The sequence below is a fragment of the Penaeus monodon genome, chromosome 8, assembly GCF_015228065.2.
Source record: "Penaeus monodon isolate SGIC_2016 chromosome 8, NSTDA_Pmon_1, whole genome shotgun sequence".
Classification (NCBI taxonomy): Eukaryota; Metazoa; Arthropoda; class Malacostraca; order Decapoda; family Penaeidae; genus Penaeus; species Penaeus monodon.
Genome location: NC_051393.1, coordinates 209596 through 230166, shown reverse-complemented (window position 1 = coordinate 230166; position 20571 = coordinate 209596). Strand labels below are relative to the sequence as shown.

Below are 20571 nucleotides of genomic sequence, written 5' to 3'. Positions count from 1 at the left end.
GTGGGATGGTGTTGTGTGTGAGTGGGGAGTGTTTATGAGCGTGTGTGGTGTGTGTATGTGGTGTATGTGTGTGGTGTGTGGGTATAGTGTGTGGTAGGGTATGTGTGTGTGTGGTGTGTGTTGATGTGTGTTGGTGTGTTTTGTGATGTGTGTGGTGGGTGTGGTGTGTTGTAGGTGTTTTCAGTGGGGTTTTGTATGTGTGTACTGTGTGTGATATAGTGTGTGGTGTATTTGTGTGGTGTGTCTGTGTAGGTGTGTTGTGGTGTATGTGTGGTGTGTTTGTGGTGTGTGTGTGGGTTTGATGTGTTTCTGTGGTGTGTTTGTAGTGTATGTGGGGTATGTGTGTAGGGGGGTGCTGTGGGGGTGTTTTATGGTGTAGTGTGTGTGGTAGGGTGTAGTGTGTGTTATGGGTGTGTGTGGGTGTAGTCTGTGTGTGGGGGTGGGGGGAGTGTAGTGTGGTATGTGTGTGTGGTGTGTGATATGTGTGGTGTGTTATGTGGTGGGGTGATATGTGTTGGTGTGTATGTGGTTTGTGTGTATGTGGTGTGTGTATGTGGTGTATGTTGTGATGTATATGGGGGGTGTCTGTGAGGGGTGTTGGGGTGTAGGTGTGGTGTGTTTGTGTGGTGTGACGTATGTGTGTGGTGTTAGTGTGGTGTGTAGTGTGTGTTTGGTTGTGTGTGGGTATGTGTGTGTGGTGTGTTTATGTGTTGTGTGTGTTGTGTGTGTGCGGTGTGTCTGTGGCATGTGTGTGGTGTGTATGTGTGGTGTATGTGAATGTGTGGTGTGTTTGTGATGGTATGCATGTATGGTGTGGGGTATAGTGTGTGTGGGCATGTGGGTATGTGGTTTGTGTGTAGGTGGTGTGTGTTTGAGTGTGGTATGTATGGTGTGTGTGGGGTGTAGGTTGGTGGGTTTGTGTGTGTGGTGTGGGGGGGGTGCTGTGGTGTGTGTCCCATGTGTGGTGTGTGTGTGGTGTGTGTTGTGTAGGTGGTGTATGTTGTAACCCAGCATTATATATGTGATGTTACTGAAAGTGTATGCCAATGTTTTTATTTATAACATTGGTATACACATTCAGTAACATCACATATATAAAGCGGGGTTTACATATGTGATATGTGTGGTGTGGGTGTGTATCTGGGTGTGTGTATGTGGTATATACACACATGGTGTATGTGTGTAGTGTAGTTTGTGGGGGGGTGTTTGGTGTGTGTGGTGTGGGTGTATGTGGTGATATGTGTGGAGTGTGTGGAGGGGGGTGGTGTGTGTGCATGTATGGTGTGTATGTGGTGTGGTGATATGTGTGGTGGTATGGTGTTGTGTTTTTGTGTGTGCATGTATGGTGTGTAGTGGTGTATATGTGTGGGAGTGTGTGGGGGGGTGTGGTGTGGGTGGTGGTTTTGGGATGGTGTGTAGTGTGTGGTGTGTGCATATACGGGGTGGGGGTGTGTGTGATATGGTGTGTGGTGTGTGGTGTCTTTGTGTTGGGGCATGCGTGTTATGTGTGTGGGGTTTTGAGTGATGTGTGTGTATGTATGTTGGTTTGAGTGTGTGTGTGTGTGTGTGTGTGGTGGTGTGTGTGTGTGTGGTGTGTGTGTGTGTGTGTGTGTGTGTGTGTGTGTGTTGGGGTGTTTGTGTATGTGTATGGTTTGGTTTGTGTGGAATGTGGTGTTATGTGTGTGTATATGGGTGGGGGTTGTTGTGTGTGTGTGTGTGTGTGTGGTTTTGTGTGTGTGTGTGTGGTGTTTGTGTGTGTTGTGTGGTAGTGTTGTGTTATGTTTGTGGTGGTGTTTTGGGGTGTGTGTGGGGTGTGTGTGTGTGTGTGTGTGTGTGTGTGTGTGTGTGTGTGTGTGTGTGTGTGTGTCTGTGTGCACAAAACATAAACACACACTAAAAACTTCACTTTTTAAATACACGTAGGTTATATTATGGATTAGGGAAGAGCACTTCAACATGCAAAAGGTAAGAGAATAAGAATGAGAATGAGAATAATAAAAGAAAAAATAAAAAATAAAAAAAGGAAAAGGAAAAAGAGAGAGAAAAGAAAAGAAAAGAAAAGAAAAGAAAAGAAGAGAAAAAGAAAAGGAAAAAGAAAAAACCTACCTTTTCACTGATAACATATTTGGCACAAATTTCCCCAAACCGTATCTGTTCTTCTCCTTGTGATGCAAACCTCACTTTCGGCTTCAACACCGTCTGTAATAATAATAATAATAATAATAATAATAATAATAATAATAATAATAATAACAATAATAATTAAAAAATAATAATATCAATAATAATAAACAAACAAACATACCTATATTCTGACATTCATAATAGTGATTCATCTTGAAAAAGTGATTCATCAACAAAAAATACTGACTTACCTTCAAATTCCAGCCTCAAGGAACAGCCCCATAAGTCTGAACTCCATCAAATAGAGGATGTGAGTGTCTGCTTGGGCCAATGCCTAGGGATGCTTCCTGCAGCTGCCTGCGGAGCCTTTGATCTATACTCACATTTGTTCTGCAGATGCTTCAATGGTTTTATATAAATCTGTATCTTACTATTATATATACACACACACATCTCATTTCTTGAATGGCAAGTGCAGCTATAAACACATACATATATATATATATACATACATACATACATATATATATATATATATATATATATATATATATATATATTATATATATAATGTATATGTATACATATTTGTATGTACATATATAATACATATATACATATGTATATATATGTATGTGCACATATATACATATAAGTATACATATGTACATATTTATATGTATAATTATAGATGTATATAAATGTATGTATCTATCTATATATATATATATATATATTTATATATATATATATATATATATATAATATATATATAAATACAAAATACAGAAAAAAAATTAAAAACACACACACACACACACACACACACACACACACACACACACACACACACACACACACACACACACACACACACACACGCACACACACAATCTTTATTTATACAATTGAAGGGAATTTTGTTTAAGGCTATTACCTTGCCAATTCTTGTTTTTGTCAAAAAGGGCATGTCCTTTGGACAGACCTGACACAAAATTCATATCAAATACAACTTCACAGTGATTTTTTTAGAATACGCTAGACATTTCAAAAACGGAAAAATATATAGAAAAAATTAAAACAACAAGTATTCTCAACATTTTAGGAGATTCAAATGAAAACAAACAAATTCAAAAAAAATTAAAGGAAAAGGTATCCCTTATCAGTAGGAAAAGCCAAAATGGGCATAAAGGTTTCCCAGCAAAAAAATATCAGAATAAGGAATTTCAGACAATAAAATCAAGTTTTTTTCAGTTTTTTACTAAGGTACACAAGTTTTATGCAAATTACTTTTTTTTACAGGAAAAAACAGTATATTCAAAAAATTTTTTTAGTTTTCATAGTTGTACGGGGCTCGGGTTGTTTTTAAGATAATAATTTTAAATTTCCCAAAAGGGGACATTAGTTTTTTTTGGGGAATAAGTTACTTCTTTTGGGAATACCAACTTAAAAACACTAAAAAAACTTTAGACAGATACAAAGAAAGTACATTATTTGAACAGTTATTTATAAAAAAATTTTGAAGAATTGTAAATCTACTGCGGTCCCAAACAGTAATTAAAGTTTAAAAAAAATGGTTTCTGAATATCAACAAAAAAGTAAAGGGTGCATAGAGGACTAATAAAGCACCCTGGAGATAAACCCCATGTGGAAAATGTGGGGGTTAAAAAATTACAACCAGTTCACTGTGATTGCAATTTTTTTCCCCAATATGCCCCAAGGGTTTTAATCACAAGGGATCATTTTATAGTTTTCCCTGATGCAAGAAATAATTGCGGACGGCAGGTAGTCCCACAAATAAAGGAAAAGCCCAAAGGGAAAATTTACTTTCACAGCTGAAGCCCAGTCAGGTCCCGGGATTCCCCCCTTACCTTTTGGTGCAAAATGATAGAAGCCCCTTTTTCCTCAGGGGATTTGGGGGCAGACCCCGCCATCAACCCCCCCTTTTGGACAGTGCCTGGCATGTTGCTCATCATGGAACTTAGATTTTTAAATAAATTTTGTGACTTTGGAGTGGAAAAAACTTGTCTCGAAAAAACCCCTACGAAAAGGGGCTTTTCAATTTTCTAAAAAACAGCTTCCCCCAAAAACATGATACTTGGTGAGATACGAATCAAAGATGAAACAGCATGACTTTTAGTTTTAATTTTGGGTCCTACACCAGTTCAAAAACACTCATTCAACATTTCACCCAATTTTTATGCTGCTCTCTAAAAACTCCTCCCCCGACAATTTAGAAAGATTTTTTTATTACTGGCCCCCCTATCTGGTGTTTGGGAAAATTTGTCTTTTTTCATCGTCACCTTTACAGGGGGGGAGAGCAGAGCAAGATGATGTCACAATAGTACTTGGATAAAAAATAAGAATTACTTACTTTTTAGGGTTTGCCTGCAACATGAGATAGTAAGTAATTTCAGGGCCCCTTTTTTATTGTTAGAAAAGGGGAACTGTAGGTTTGTCGGTTGAGTAATTTACCTATGCGCACGGGAGTTAATTTGAATAAATAGGTAACTATTATATTTTTTACTTTATTTTTACTCAAGTTGTTTTTGGGGTAAGGGCCCTCATTGCCCTCTGGTTTTGACAAGTATCTGGTGAGTAAGAAAGGAGTTCGAATGCAGCTTTAAGGTGAATACATAAAAAAAAAAATAGTAACTAAAAATGAAAGTTTTTGGCCCTGTGCTGAGATTCGAACAATACATTGTAGCAAGCCCCCTAAAATGAATGGACAAAAATGAAGGTACAATGTTTGGCACAACAGCTCATACAAATCCGGTTTGTAAGTTTTTACAGAAGAATTCTAATGACACAGGAAAGATTTTAGTGGTGTGTGAAAAGAGTTTGAAAGGGAAAATGTTATGACATCCTAAAATTTACCCCCAAAGAACGCTAACACTGCCCTATCTTTCTTTTGGAAAAAATAACATACAGACAAGTTATTAATTATTTGATTTAATTTTAACAAACAAAAAATTTTAAATGCTAAAAGAAAAACAATTTTGATGGTTTTGACCCCATTATGTTTTCTTTGTCAAACGGCCCCATCATAAAAATTTCCTTGGGAAAAGTTACTAGCACTTGAAAATTTGGGAAAAATCGCATTGAGGAGGTTATCTTCGCCCTAAGCCCATGTCACCTAAGGAAAAATAAAAGGAGAGATAGGAGGGAGAGAGAGGAGGGGAGGGGGAGGGAGAGGATATATATTGTTACGTCGCCCCCCCCCCTTTTCCCCCGCCACCAACACAAAGCGGCAGCAGACGGCGTGCTACCACAGGGTCGTGAACACGAACAGCTCCCAAAAGGCACCGAGCACCCCAACGTCCCAGAAACCACAAGGGGAAAAAGCCCCAAATGGGGAGGCAGGGCATGAAAATAAAACAAAAGACAGTTTTCCTTTTTACACAAGTTATTTTTCCCGTACACTTTTTATAGGGACAATACAGGGGGGAAAACCCGCATGTCACACTCACGATACAGCTTATAACAGGGCAACAAGTTTATCAGGTCAAAAGGGCACACACGAGGTCTTTAAGGAGCACACCCAAACCGCGTCTCCCTGGTTTTTCCTCTGCTCCTCCCCTCACAGCAGCTGGTCAGTTTGCCAGGCCCCTTTATGGTAACAATGCCCCGGTATCCTTTTTTATTTAAACATGTTCGCACAGAGACAAAAAACCCCCTAGCGGCAATATATAAAAGGGGGAGAGGGGGAGGAGAGATAGAAGGAGGGAGGGAAGAGAGAGAGATGAAGGGGGGGAGGGGAGAGGGAAATAGAAGGAGGGAAGGAAGAGGGGAGTAGGGAGATCGTGAGAGGAGAAGGAGGGGAGAGGGAGAAGAAGGGGGAGAGAGTGAGAAAGAGGGAGGGGAGAGAGAAGGGGAAAGGGGAGAGAGAGAGAGGAAGAGGAGGATAGAAAGGGGGGGGAAGAGAGAGAGATAGAGGAGGGAGAGAGAAAAGAAAGGGAAGGGGGGAGGGAGAGAGAGAGGAGGAGGGGGGAGGGGAGGGAGAGAGAGAGGGGGGGAGGGAGAGGGGGAGAGAGAAGAAAGGGGAGGTAGAGAGGAGAGAGAGGGGGAATTCGAGGGGGGATGCAGAGACTAACAGGGCAGAGAGGCAGACGAGAGCAAAACGAAAGAGAAAAAGGATGGGAGGGGAGGGAGGGGGGGGAAGAGGGGAGAGGGGAGAGAGAGAGAAGGGGGAGTTAAATTTTATCTTTTTCATATAGTAAAGATAAAATTAAGTTTTAAAAAAAAGTCAAAATATAAAATAAGATATTGTGTAACAAAAGTGGAAAACAATAACGTAAAAAAAGAAAAGATGAACTCAAAAAAAAAACCATCGTGAAATCATGAAACTACGTAAAATCCAATGAATAAAGTTAGATGTAATAACTCGTGGTGATGTGTGGTATTTTTATGTATGTTATAAAGTTTGAAACACACACACACAAAACACACACCAAAACACACACACAACACACACACACCACCACACATAAATATATATAATATTATAATTTATATAATTATATCCCTCCCCCCCTTCCCCCCCACCCCTCTACCCTTCCCCCCTGTCCTCCCCTTCCCTCCTTTCCCGCGTCGCGGCGCGTGATTGGTCAGCCTTTCAGCGTCGCAGCACGTGATTGGTCGGTTCTCGGGGACTAAAAGACGGCAAGAGCGCGCGCGGGCCACTCGCCCTTTGACGCTCGTTGAAGATGGTGCTGTTGGACGAGATGGCGTCGGAGTCATCATCCGCCTCTTGCCCGTCAACGCAGTGGTATTACATCGTGATGGGCAGCTGCCTGTGCTACGGCCTGTCGGGGATCGCGGCGCTTCTGCTGGAGCGGCTGCCGTGGGCCTGTAGGATGAGGGCGAAGCGCTGGCTGCAGAAGCTGCTGCGCCCAAGGAACAGCTACTTCTACCGGTCCTGGTGAGTCTTTCCTCCTTCCTTCCTTCCTTGTGGGGTGCGTAGTTAACACCAGAAAGGCCGCGTGTGGTGCGAGCGCGTGGCTAGGCGGCAGGGCGCAGGAAAGGGGACGGAGGGACGGCAGATCCTGAGAGGCCGAGCAGTGCCTCAATAAGCCGCCCAACCCTGGCGTGCTGCGTCTCGCTTAGCCATGCTCCGCGGCGCGACTGGTTCGGGACAATGTCTTCCATTGCGAGTGCAGCCTCAACGGGTCAAGAGGAGGCCGCAGCGAGGTGCCGCAGAAGTGGCGTCCGTGACCAGGCCTCTGGAACGGCATTATGGAAAAAGGGTTTTATGTAGAACAAAATCAAGGAGAGAGTGCCCTAAAAATCTTTAGAAGAGTTCAGAGTGAGGTGTCTAAGTGTGAATTCCAGTGTCCAAGTTGCTTATGCGATTTAAAGGCGTACATATTAGTGAGAAAAGTGTTGTCTGGCATTGATGAGTGTCTACTGAGAAGAGAGTTGTATGCGAGGTACAAGGAGTATTTAGACGTGGACAAATTGTAGGGAAAACGTGAATCGCACGACAGTGCCGCGAGAGAGGTGCAGGCGTGGCGGGCTGCAGCGGTTGAGGCAGATGGGGAAAAGGAACGCGCCATGCAAAACGTCTGTGCAGCTGGGCGTCCTGGTGTCAGGGAGAGGACACATGCGCCTCGTCTCTGGAGCGGCCCTGCGAGGCATAGGAAGGATGCAGTATGTCCGGCGGCAGACCAGACTTGCAGGAAGTGTGGGAGACGCGACACTTTGCCAGGTGTTGCAGGAAGAAAATGGAAGCAGCACCATCCCCAGCCCCGGGAGCGGTGCATCAGTTATGAACCCTCGCCAATGCTGAAGGTTCGTGTGCAGAAGATGAGTGGCACAGAATTTACGGAGTTGATGGCATGGCAGACACAGGAGTCAGGTGTCAGTGGCAGGCCCCTGGCTTCTCAGAGGACTGAAGATACCTGCAAAGGAATTGTCAAGGTGCACAGGTGAGAGCAGAAGACAACTCGCATGTTAAATGTCTCGGCAAATGCACTTTGAAGATGAAGGCATTCGGGAGAAGTACAGAAGCAGATGTGTACTTCTGAAGTCAGCACCAAAATGTTCGTGTCGTTGACGGCGTGTAGACAGTTGGGATTAGTGTCTGACCATTCCCGGAGCCAGAGGTGTCGGCGGCATTCAAAAAGTATGACGAAGACGGCGGGAGTATACCACAGAGGCCCACTAGGGTACCTCTGACTCCAGCAGAAGATAACGTGACTCACCTGGAAGAGTGGCTAAAGCAGCACGTTCTCGGGTTCAGTGTTTAACACCTCTCGTATACCGCTCCCTGTGATGGATGGTCCACACCACATCCATTTGCTGCCTGACGCCCAGCCCACCACTTTCCACACACCCACGCCAGTTGCGAGGCACTGGGAGGCAGAGGTGAAGGACAGCTGGATGAGGACACGAAAAGAGGAATAATCACTCCAGTGCCAGCAGGTGAACCAGTGGAATGGTGTGCTCGTAGGGTAGTGGTAAGGAAGCAGAATGGGCAGCCACGGAGGAATGTGGATTATCAAGAATTGAATAAGTGGTGCAAAAGAGAGACACACCACACCTGTCTCTCTCTCTCTCTCTCTCTCTCTCTCTCTCTCTCTCTCTCTCTCTCTCTCTCTCTCTCTCTCTCTCTCTCTCTTCTTTCTCTTTCTCTCTCTCTTTCTCTTTCTCTCCCTCTCCTTCTCCTCCTTTCTCCTGTCCTCCCTCCCTCCCCTTTTCTTTAATTCCTTCTTTTCTCTCTTCTTTTACTCTACTGTCCGCCTGCCCCCCCCCCCCTCATTCCCTCTTTTCACTTTCCTTCTATTTCTTTGAGCATGAGTGGTGCATATGTTAAAGGCCTTATTTAATAGAGTATGAATGCAATTGATTTTGTATTTTGTGGTGTGTTTTTATTTTTTGTGGTCTGTATTTTTGTGCGTTTTTAGGGAAATTCATCTCTATACCTGATTTTTTTTTTTTTTTTACTAATTCTAGAAAGGATACTAAGTGATTTTTGTTAATTTAAAAGTAGGTTAAAAGTGGTCTGATATCCATCTATAATAATTTTACTTGAAAAAAAGGTACATTTGTCCTTCATGTTCCTTAAACACAATCACTTCTGAAAAGTTTCTCAAACTACTTAGACACTCAAGCTTCACGTGTGAAATGGAGCATAATAACCTACTATTTTTCGACACCCTAATTATGGAAGGTAATAGTAGTTTACACACACACACACACACACACACACACACACACACACAACACACACACACACACACAACACATACACACACACACACACACACACACACACATACACACACACACACACACACACACACACACACACACACACACACACACACACACACACACACACAACACACACACCACACACACACACACATACACACACACACATGTATTATTATTTTATATTATTTATATTATATATCTGTAGTTTATATGTGTATTATATATTTATTTATTTATTTATTTATTTGTTTATTTATGTTATATGTATGATATATATATATATATATATATATATATATATATATATATATATAAAATATATATATATATATATATATATATATATATATATATATATATATATATATATATATATATATATATATATATATATATATAATATATATATACATATATGTATATATATACATATATATGTATATATATACATATATATACACACATAAATTTATATACAAATATATATCATCATCACTAATGGTATGCTCATGCTTGAGCAGCGGTGGACCTCTCCACCATCCTTCGCCACTCAACAAATATATATACATATACATATATATACATATACACATATATCTATACATATACATACATACATATATGTGTGTGTTCGTGTGGGTGGGTGGGTGCGTGTGTGTGTTCGAGTGTGTGTGGGGGTGCATGCATGCGTGTATGTGTGTGTTCGTGTTCGTTTTCATGTGTGTGTGTTCGTGCGTGTGGGTGTTGTTGTTGTTACACTTATCTCCTCCACTCCTATATTTTTTGGTGCTATTATATATGTAGATTATCTTCTTCTTTATTCTTTTATAGGGTTTTAGACTCTTGTATAGTCTATATCCCCTGGATCTATTTTTCTTCTTTCCCTTTTCTTATATTATCTCTGTTAGTTTTGTTTTCCTCAGGAATATTTTGGTGTGTCTTAAAATGTAGTACTTCTTAGTTGATGAGAGATCAGCACCTGTGAATAATAATTCTATGTTAGGGCTGTTAATATTGATTTTTTTCAGGGCTTCCATTAACTCTGTTCTGTGAGAGTGGAATCTGGGGCATTGTAATATTATATGTTCTATGTTTTCTTCTGGGTTGTGACACCATCTGCATGATGGGTCATTGGTTATTTTCATTCTGTGTAAGTGCTGGTTCAGTCGTGTGTGTGGTTTTAATTCTTGTTATACAGACATCTAGTTTTCTGTTTTTTTATCTTGTCCATGGTTGCGGATCTGTATTTTTCAGAAGATAGTTTTTTGTGTCTAAGATTGTATTTACGTGTGTTTTCCATTTTCTTTGATTATTTGATCTTATTTGTTTATCTTCTTTTTTTTGTCCTCATGTATGGTTATGGGATTGGCTATATTGTGCGCTTTTTTTGCCACTTGATCAGCTATTTCGTTTCCTCTTATATTTTTGTGTGATGGAATCCACTGAATTGTAATTTCTTATTTTGATTTGTTAGTGAGTATATCATTTCCTGTATTTCAAATATAATGTGTTTGTAGTGTTTTGGTTTTGTGTTTGTAATAAGATGTAGAGCTGATTTTGAGTCTGAGAAAATAACTGATGTTGTTAATCTGTTATTCTGGATATATATAATTCCTTGTTTTATAGCAAGAGAGTTCAGCCTCTATTATTTCTGTTTCTTCTGGTAATTTCCAAATTGTTGTGATGTTTTTGTCTTGGATGTATATGGCTGCTGAAGTGGAATTTGTGTTTATTTTTTATCCATCTGTAAATATCTTTTTATAGTTTATGTACCTTGTATTTTCCATCTTCAAAAATTGCACTTTAATTATTTGTTCAGGTACATTCTTTGTTGGATCTTCTATGAAATTTGTTTCAATAATTTTATAAATATCAAACCAAGGTGGGATAGGTGTTATGTTTGGTAATGTTTTTGTTTTCATTGTTATTTGTAATTCTTTACATGTTTCTATAACTCTGTGCACTAGGCCTCTCTTATTTTTTTCTGGGTTATAATCTTCTATATTTGCTGTTATAATACTTTTCATCTGGTTGTCTTCTTCTTTTTCTAGTATTTTCATCATCTGTATACACTCTTGTTCTTTTTGTTTATATTTGATGGGCATTTTGTTTGTTAGAGTGTATAATGCTAATATTGGGGTGGTTTTTAAGCAGCCTGTGGCTATTCTTAATGCATTATTTTGTAAAATTTCAAGTTTTTTCATTTCTATTTTTGGCTGTTCCAAAAAATTGTGATACCATATTCTATTTTAGGTTTAATGTATATGTCTTAGAATTTTATAATGGTTTCTCTATTGCTCCCCATGTTGTTGAAGATATTTTTTTCATTAAGTTAATCTGTTTGAGCAACTTATCTTTAAATTTATTTATTTGATTTTTCCAAGTTAATTTTGGGCATCAAATTCTAGACCTAGGATTGTATGGTTTGTTGTGAATTTGAGTTCTTTATTATCTATTTTTATCACTGGTATTTCTCTTATTTTGTTTTTTGTAAAATACATGAGTTTACTTTTTGTTAGGTTAATTAATAACTCCCATTTATTTACCCATTCTATGGTTTGTTTTAATCCTAGTTCAAGTATGTTTTTCGCTTCTGCTAAATTCATATTTATTGCTATTATTGTGATATCATCTGCATATGTTACTTTTTTTAATCCTTCTGTTAGGGTTAAGTCTGTTGTCATTATATTAAATAATAAGGGACTTAATGGTGAGCCTTGTGGGAGGCCCCTAGCTATGTTTTCTTCTTCAGTCTTTTTGTTACCTATTACTATTTGGTAGGTTCTGTTATTTAAGAAATCCATTATCCACTTGAGTGGGGTTCCTATGATTCCTAGTTTTGCTGCTTTGATTATTATTGCTTCATGGTTGACATTGTCAAATGCTTTTTCTAAATCTAGGCAGGCTATGAGAGATTTTTTTTTCCGTAAATGTTTTATTTATCTGGAAGTCTATTATCTGTAATGCATCTATGGTTGAACTATTAGGTCTGAAGCCTGTTAGGTCTTCATTTAGTTTGTTATTTGTTTCCAACCACCAGTTTAATCTGTTTGTTATCATACTTTCAAATAATTTTCCTATGCAAGATATTCTACTGATGAATCTATATGATTTTATCTCTGTTGGGTCTTTGCCTGGTTTTAATATTGGATTTACTAATGATTTTTTTAGTACTTTTGGATATTCCCCTTTTAGCCAGTAGTTGTTAAAAAGTTTTACTATTGTTTCTGATATCTCTATTGGAGCATTCTTGAAAAATTTGTATGATATCTCATCGGGTCCATAGGCTTTCCCTTTATTTGATTTTTTTATTACAGAGATTAATTCTTTTAATGTGAGATTTGTGCTTATTCCTTCTGTGTTCGTCTGTTCTATTAAATTTTTTATTTCTGATTTTGTTATCAAGCATTTTGCTTTTTTGTTTATTGTTTTTTGGAATTCTTCTTTTAGCAAATTGAGCTTTTGGTCTATGTCCTGGATTGGCTCATTTTTATCAATTAGTGGGTAACTGCTGATTTTGTTTTTGCCAGCTATTTTTTTTATGAAATTCCAAATCTTTCTGGATGGTATGTTAAAGTCTAATGATGCACAGAAAGTTTCCCAACTATTTTTTTTTCCGTTTCGATAATATTTTTTGCTTTGATTTGTAGCTTTTTGTATTCTATTCTGTTAATTTCATTTGGATTTTTTCTCCATTTATTAAATGCTTTATTTCTTTATTTTTATAGCTTCTCTACATTTTTCATTCCACCAAGGTTTACTTGGTTTATTTTTACTGATTTTGTTATCAATTCTAAAATGTTTCTTAGCAGTGTTTTTTATTATATCTATTAATTCTGTTATTGACTTTATGTCTTTAATGTCTTTGTTGGTTAATTCTACTTGGAAATTTTTCCACCCTTCATTATTGAACTTCCATGTACTTTCTTTTGTGAGTGTTTCAGTAATTTGGTTGTCGTCATTTAATATTATTGGGAGGTGGTCACTTCCTGATTTTGTGTTTGTTTTTATTTCTAGATGGCTTAGTTCTGGGGATCCTATAATTAAATCTATTGTGCTACCTTTTCCTGTCTTCGGGTCAATTCTGGTGATTAGTCCAGGGGGGTAATAAGCATCAAATTATTTTGCGTTATAAAATTGTACAGGTTTATTCCCGTTTTGTTTGCTGTTCTTATATTGTTGTTTGGATTCCATAGTGGATGGTGGGCATTGAAATCCCCTATTATTAATTTTGGGTTTTGTAACTGCTCTGTATAATGTTCTATTTCTTGTTGTTCTATATTGTTATAAGGATTGTAAATTAACAGTATATATATTTAGCCATTTTTTCTTGTAGCTAATTTTTATAGCTATTGCTTCTATCTTATTATTTTGTTTTTCATTAAGTTTTATTTTCCTATACTGCATACTGTTGTGTATGCAGATAGCTAAACCTCCTCCTCTTTGTTCTGTTCTATCTTTTCTCTCTATTATATAGTCTCTTATTTCAAAGTTATCGTTTTTTGTTAACCAGGTCTCGCAGAATGCGAATACTTTTGGGTTTTCTTTGTCTATCAAATAACCTATTTCTAATTTCTTATTTAGGATGGACCTGGCATTCCACAGAATTAATTTATTCATTTATGTATTCTAATATTTCTTTTATTATTGGAGTTGCTTCTGTTATTATTTCTGTTATTATGTGCTTTATAGATTTGTCAGAATTTAAATTTGTGGTTACATTTGATATTAATTTGACTATTTTTTTTTTGCTATATCTATCCATGATGAATTCTTTTCAGCACACTTTGTTCTTTTTTCGGGTGTTGATGTTACTTTAAGTGGTGTTGGAAGTGACCATGTTGTTGGGGAATTTTCTATTTCTAAGTTATTTGCATTTTGATCAGGTTTTTGTGTTTTTTCTCTTGTTTTTCAAGTTTTGAATTATTGATGGGTCTGGTGTTCAGAGTCTTTTTGTTTGTGTTGTTGTTGTTTTCTTGTGGGTGTTTTCTGGGCTGGTGTTATGTTGTGTGTTGGGTTAATGTTTGTGCAAAATGTTTGTGTTATATTTGCATTTTTGTTGGATGTTATTTGTATTGTTTTTGGTTGTTTGTAGTTTTCTGTGTTTATGTTATGTATCTCTGCTATGGTTATTATAGTGTTTTTTGTGGAATGTTTCCCTGTTTTTTGTGTTGTGGGATTAGTTTGTGTAAGAGTTTCTTTACTTCTTGGTTGTTTGGGGTTATGTTGTGTTTGTTTATTTCTTGGGCTTTTGTGTGTATTGGGCATGATCTATCATATGCTGGGTGGTTCCCATTACAGAAGAAACAATAAGAGGAGTTTTACAGTCTTTGAATCTATGGTCTAGCTGGTTGCAATTACTGCATCTTGCTCTATTTTTACAGGAAATAATCCCATGTCCATACATGAGGCATTTGAAGCATTTTGGGATTGGGAATGTGTATTGAAATACTTGATATGAGGTATGCCCTATTGCTACTTTTGATGGAAGTGGACCTTTGAATGTTATTTTGAGAGCTTTTGTGGGTAGCCATTTGTTTTCTCCTTCTGATGTTTTGATTGGTTCGTTTATTCTGTCTATTCTTTAATTTTGGATTCTGGACCCCAAATAATTGTCATCTTTCTATTAACTCTGCTTTGCTTATTTCAGTTTCGACCGGGGAAATAGTGCCGTATGAACATCCTGGTTTCTACTTGAGGCGGGTTGTTTACAAAGTATTTTCCAGTCCCAAGCTGTTTAATATCATTCAAGGGTCCTATCTTTTTCAGATCACTCACTTCAAACCTTAAGGCTTTTCCATCTCCTAAAATTCTTAAGGAGTTTTCTATGATATATTTTTGAAATATGGATCTATTTAAGGCATCCGTTAGTTTTATTGGGTTGTTGAAGTTTGAAATGGTTTCTGAATTGATCATATGAATGAGTACTACATGGTTTTGTTCTGTTACTTGTGTTTCTGATGCTTGAAGTTGTGGTTCCGTGTTCTGTCTGCCGGTTTCTTCGTTGCGGGCTTGTTTGGAGTATGGGTAATCTTCGCTGTCACAATCTCTTCGTCTGCTGTTTTTCTGGTGATCGTTTTTCATACCTTTGTTTTTATCAGGCAGATCGCCTGGATTTAGTTCAAAAGTCGAGTTCATAAGCTTTCACTTTTAAGATTAGCACGAGCTCGTACTGACTGTTAACAGTATCGTCTCTTACCTCAAAGTCATATGTAGATTATATTTACGTTTTGATAAAACATTACAGAGTGAATTTATTTTCATGAAGGATAATTTTATACTTATAAAAGTGATTTATAATTTCTTTATATCTGTTATGTCACACGTAGATGATTCTATTGTTTAAACTTTATAGAAAGTTTTTCTTTAATATTGTGCTAATGTGAGGATATAGAAGAAGTTGTTATTTGAGTTGAATCGATGTACAAAATTACATGTCGATAATTTAGAAAAAGTGTTTGAACGTTTTGTTTACAACGCTCTCTCGATGGTTAGGCCGAAAGGGTTTTGGCAGGGTGATCCGTGCTGATATCTTAAAGTTAAATTATAGAGATGATAAGGGATTGTCATGGATTTTGTTGAAGCTTGGAATTTGCTGAAGGATTGAAGTGTAAAGTAAATGAATGAGAAAAGTGAGTTTGTCATGGGATATTGTATTAAACTTCATTTAAAATTAGGTGAGGCCTCACAGCCATCGAGAGCACGTGGCAAGGTAATATATATTTTTCTTTATTGGAAATATTCAATGCTGTATTAATTTAGATATGTATGAAAATCAATATTGAATAACCCTTTTTGAAAGTAATCCCAAGTCTAAAGTGTTAAGTGATGAGATTTATCTATTTGATTCATTCTGTCATTTCTTTTAATTTACTTATTATCTGAATATATGTTGATATCAAAATTATAGATATTCTTTGTATTATCCCATCTTTGAACAGATATAGACCTTTTGTTATTTAATAAACACCTGTCAGCTATCAGGAGATGTTAGCCAGAGGAATATGGTCTAACCCGAGATCTCTCTGTTAACAGACACTATTATTTCAGATTGATTTCTGATATAATGAGTTGATGGGATGATTTTTCACCATCCTCCATAAGATCTAGGTGAGGATAAGGAGGCAAATTGGTGGATAGGTGTAACAGTGTGTGTGTGTTATATATGTTATAAGTATGTATCATATATATAAATATATACATATACATATGTATACTCAATATTAATACATATACACTATATATATTTCATATATGTAAGATATATATATCATACATATATATATATATATATATATATATATATATATATATTATATATATTATATGTATTATTTATGTATTATATGTATTATTTATGTATTATATATATATTATATATACATTATGTTAATTAGATATATAAATAGACATGCATATATATATTTATATAAATATATATATATATATATATATATATATATATATAATATATATGTATATATGTTTTCATATTTGTATATATGAAAGGAAAACATCCTCATTATATACAAGATATATGTGTGTGTGTGTATATATATATATATATAGTATAATATATATATATATATATATATATATATATATATTATAATATATATTATATATAATATATATTATATATATATATATATATATATATATATATATATATATATTGTGTGTGTGTGTGTGTGTGATATACAATATGTGTATATATATTATATTTTATATTTAATATTTTCATATAATATGTATTATATATTATATATCCTATATATGCCTTATCTATATTATGTATAATATATTTATTATATTATATAATATATGTAATGTATGTATATACATATAGGGACAGTTAATGTCACGTAGCAATCAGAAGTTACATGACCAACTGGTGGCTCAGGTGGCCAAAAGAACAACATTTGCCATTAGCATTGCAGTTGTTATCTTCGTATCTTCTCATATCTCGTAAATTTCTAGTTTTTCATTCAGAAAGTTAGTTCTTTACTTGTTGATCATTACAATGGTTAATAGTTGCATTATTATTGGTTGTGCAAATTGTCAAGTAAAAGGTTTAAGTTTGAGTTTTGTTGTTTACCAAAAGACCCTGAACGAAGAAGACTTTGGCTAGCAGCTATTAGATGCAAGATTTGACCCTCCTTTGAACAGTGATGTAAAAGCATGTGGAATTCATTTTATCAATGGATAGTGTATTTTTTCATAAGCTGAATTTTAGAATTTTGAGGGGTGAAGAAATATGTGCTTCAGCATCAAACCAAGCCAGATATGAAAGAGGACTGAAGAGAGATTTTACAAAGAAGGTCAATGAGCAGGAAAGTGAAAAGGCAGTCTTTGAATCAATTTCATCATGTTCCCCAGTTTCTAAGGATAATACGTACGAGCCATTTCAAATTACAGAAAGTTTTACAACAGATTATGATGATATTATTACAGAAGGTACAAATCATGAGCATGTTTGTCAGAATGAGAAAGGTTGGAGGAGAAAGTTGGAAATCTCACTTTAGAGTAAGAATGTAAGAAAGAAAGAGATATGTTAAAAGAGCAGTTGAAGTCATCAAAGTTTGGTTTCGGTTTTATTAACACAGACGAAAAAGTTCAATTCTTTTCTGGTTTACCATCTTTGGAGTGTTCTTCCGGCTTCTGTTTTAGATCCAAAAGATATGTTCTTATTTTCATGAAGTTACGTTTATATGCATATATATACACAAACATATTCTAATGTATATGATATATAACATGTATATATGCATATATTGATGTACATGTGTATGTATAAATATATGCATGTGTATATATATGTATTTATATTTATGTATATATATTTTATTATATTTATATATATATATATATATATTAATATATATATATATATGATATATATATATACATATAAATATATATATATATATATATATATATATATATATATAATATATATATATATATATACACATATGTATATATACATACATACATATATTTACAGACATAAACCTACCGTTAAAGAAGATGCCTATATATGTGTATATGTATGCCTATATATGTGTATATGTATGCCTATATATGTGTGTGTGTGTGGTGTATATATATATACATATATATATATATATATATATATATATAATATATATATATATATATATATTATATATATATTATATATTGGATGTATATATAAATTTATGTATATGTATTTAAATATGTATATACTTGTATATATGGTTATGTCAAGGTCCTCCTTGACTTCGGATTCGTCTAGACTTCCTTGTAGTCCTCGTCCAGGCCTAACTCGGCGGCGTTCTCGTTGACACATCCTCACAGATCTCGTCAGGTCCCTCACGGCAGCATGCTCGTCCTCACGTCCTCGTAATCTTCATCTAGATCTACGGCGTCGGGCAGTGGGGGCGGCATCTCAGGCGGCTGATACCTGAACTGAACTACCAACCATCTCTGATAGATATGAGAGTAGATAAGTGAAATGACAACAGCAAGCCGCAAGGATTTACTTGAACCACTGTCATCACACAGAGAAGAAATGAATGTAATTTGTACATCATGTACGAGTCACTCGTCATGACTGACAAAATTGCGGGCTAAAGAGACATCATAAGTCTTTAAGCCGGCACTAAGACAGCAACCAACCCTATTAATGAAAAAGTTCAGTGTCTTTTGTCCTGCGTGGATGAGTGAAGTGAGTGTGGGTGTGGGAGTGACAGCTAGCGTGAATGAGAGTGAAAGCGAGAGGGACCTCACACAGAAAATGAATCACAAGCACAAATAATTAACGTTCACCATAACAAAACTGAAGTAAATTAGCAATGCTAGCTATATATAAAATTATTTCAACTACCCCATTGAATCAACATTCAATGATATGCGACAGAATGTATGCCATTAATGAATGGTGACATGAAAAAATATTCACAAGCTATTTAACAAGCAAATCTTCTCGGGGTCAGCAATCTGAACTGCCGAGGTACATGTCTTGCTATGCATGTTAGACTTCATCAACGGGGGATCCTATACCCAAATGCCGTACATTGACTGAAGCGACTCGAGCTAGGAAAATCTATAAATAACCTGCTCTTTTCTGCGTATCTGTGATGGGCGCTCATGACATTACTTACGGATATTTACGAATCACATGATCGTCCAGGATTACCCAGAACATGCTAGCAACTTCAAGAGGGTGAGAAGTTGTGATTAATAAGCAAATAATTATTCTAGCTTAAACCCTAGTCCTACATTAATCTACACAACACTGGGGTAATATCGGCAATCCTGTGCACTATGATATATGAGAGATTGTACGCTGTATTCAATATAATGAATTTTTAATGAAATTGAGTTCTATATATTTATAAATATTTCCATATATATATTTATAAATATTTCCATATATATATTCATATTCTATATCTTTTATATATGCTTATAATATATATTATATATATATATATATATATATATATAGATAGATAGATAGATAGATATGTATACACAATGTATATATGTATATATATTACATATATAACATGTGTATATATGTATATTCATATGTATATAATTAATATGTATCTATATGTGTATTTATATGTGCAAGTTTATATAAATATATCTGATATATATATGATACACACACACACACACACACACACACACACATATTATATATATATATATATATATATATAATATATATATATATTATATATATATATATATATATAATATATATATATATATATATATATATATATATATATATATATATATATATATATATATATATATATATATGAAATATGTATATATATATATGAAATATATATACAATAATATATATATATATATATATATATATATATATATATATATATATATATATATGAAATATGTCATATATATATGAAAATATATATACAATATATATATATATATATTATATATATTATATATATATAGATATATATATATATTATATATATATGTGTGTGGTTGTGTGTGTGTAAATATTTTAATTATGAAAAAAATGTGTTTATATTTGTGCTAAAATTTTGTAACGTTCAGTCAACAGTGCCTTGAAATCAACTCAACGTATCTCCGATGGTGTCTTCGGCAGAAATATGTGTTGTGAGCAAATATTAATTGTATTTTGTAACGTTCATGAATGATCAACAGGTTTTGTGAATAACATACTAACATCCC

The 20571-nt window shown here is 35.4% G+C and overlaps 1 pseudogene; it reads right to left on the bottom strand.

Moving 5' to 3' along the window:
* Positions 1-10169: 10169 nt before the first annotated feature.
* Positions 10170-15548, bottom strand: LOC119576035 (annotated as a pseudogene).
* Positions 15549-20571: the final 5023 nt, after the last annotated feature.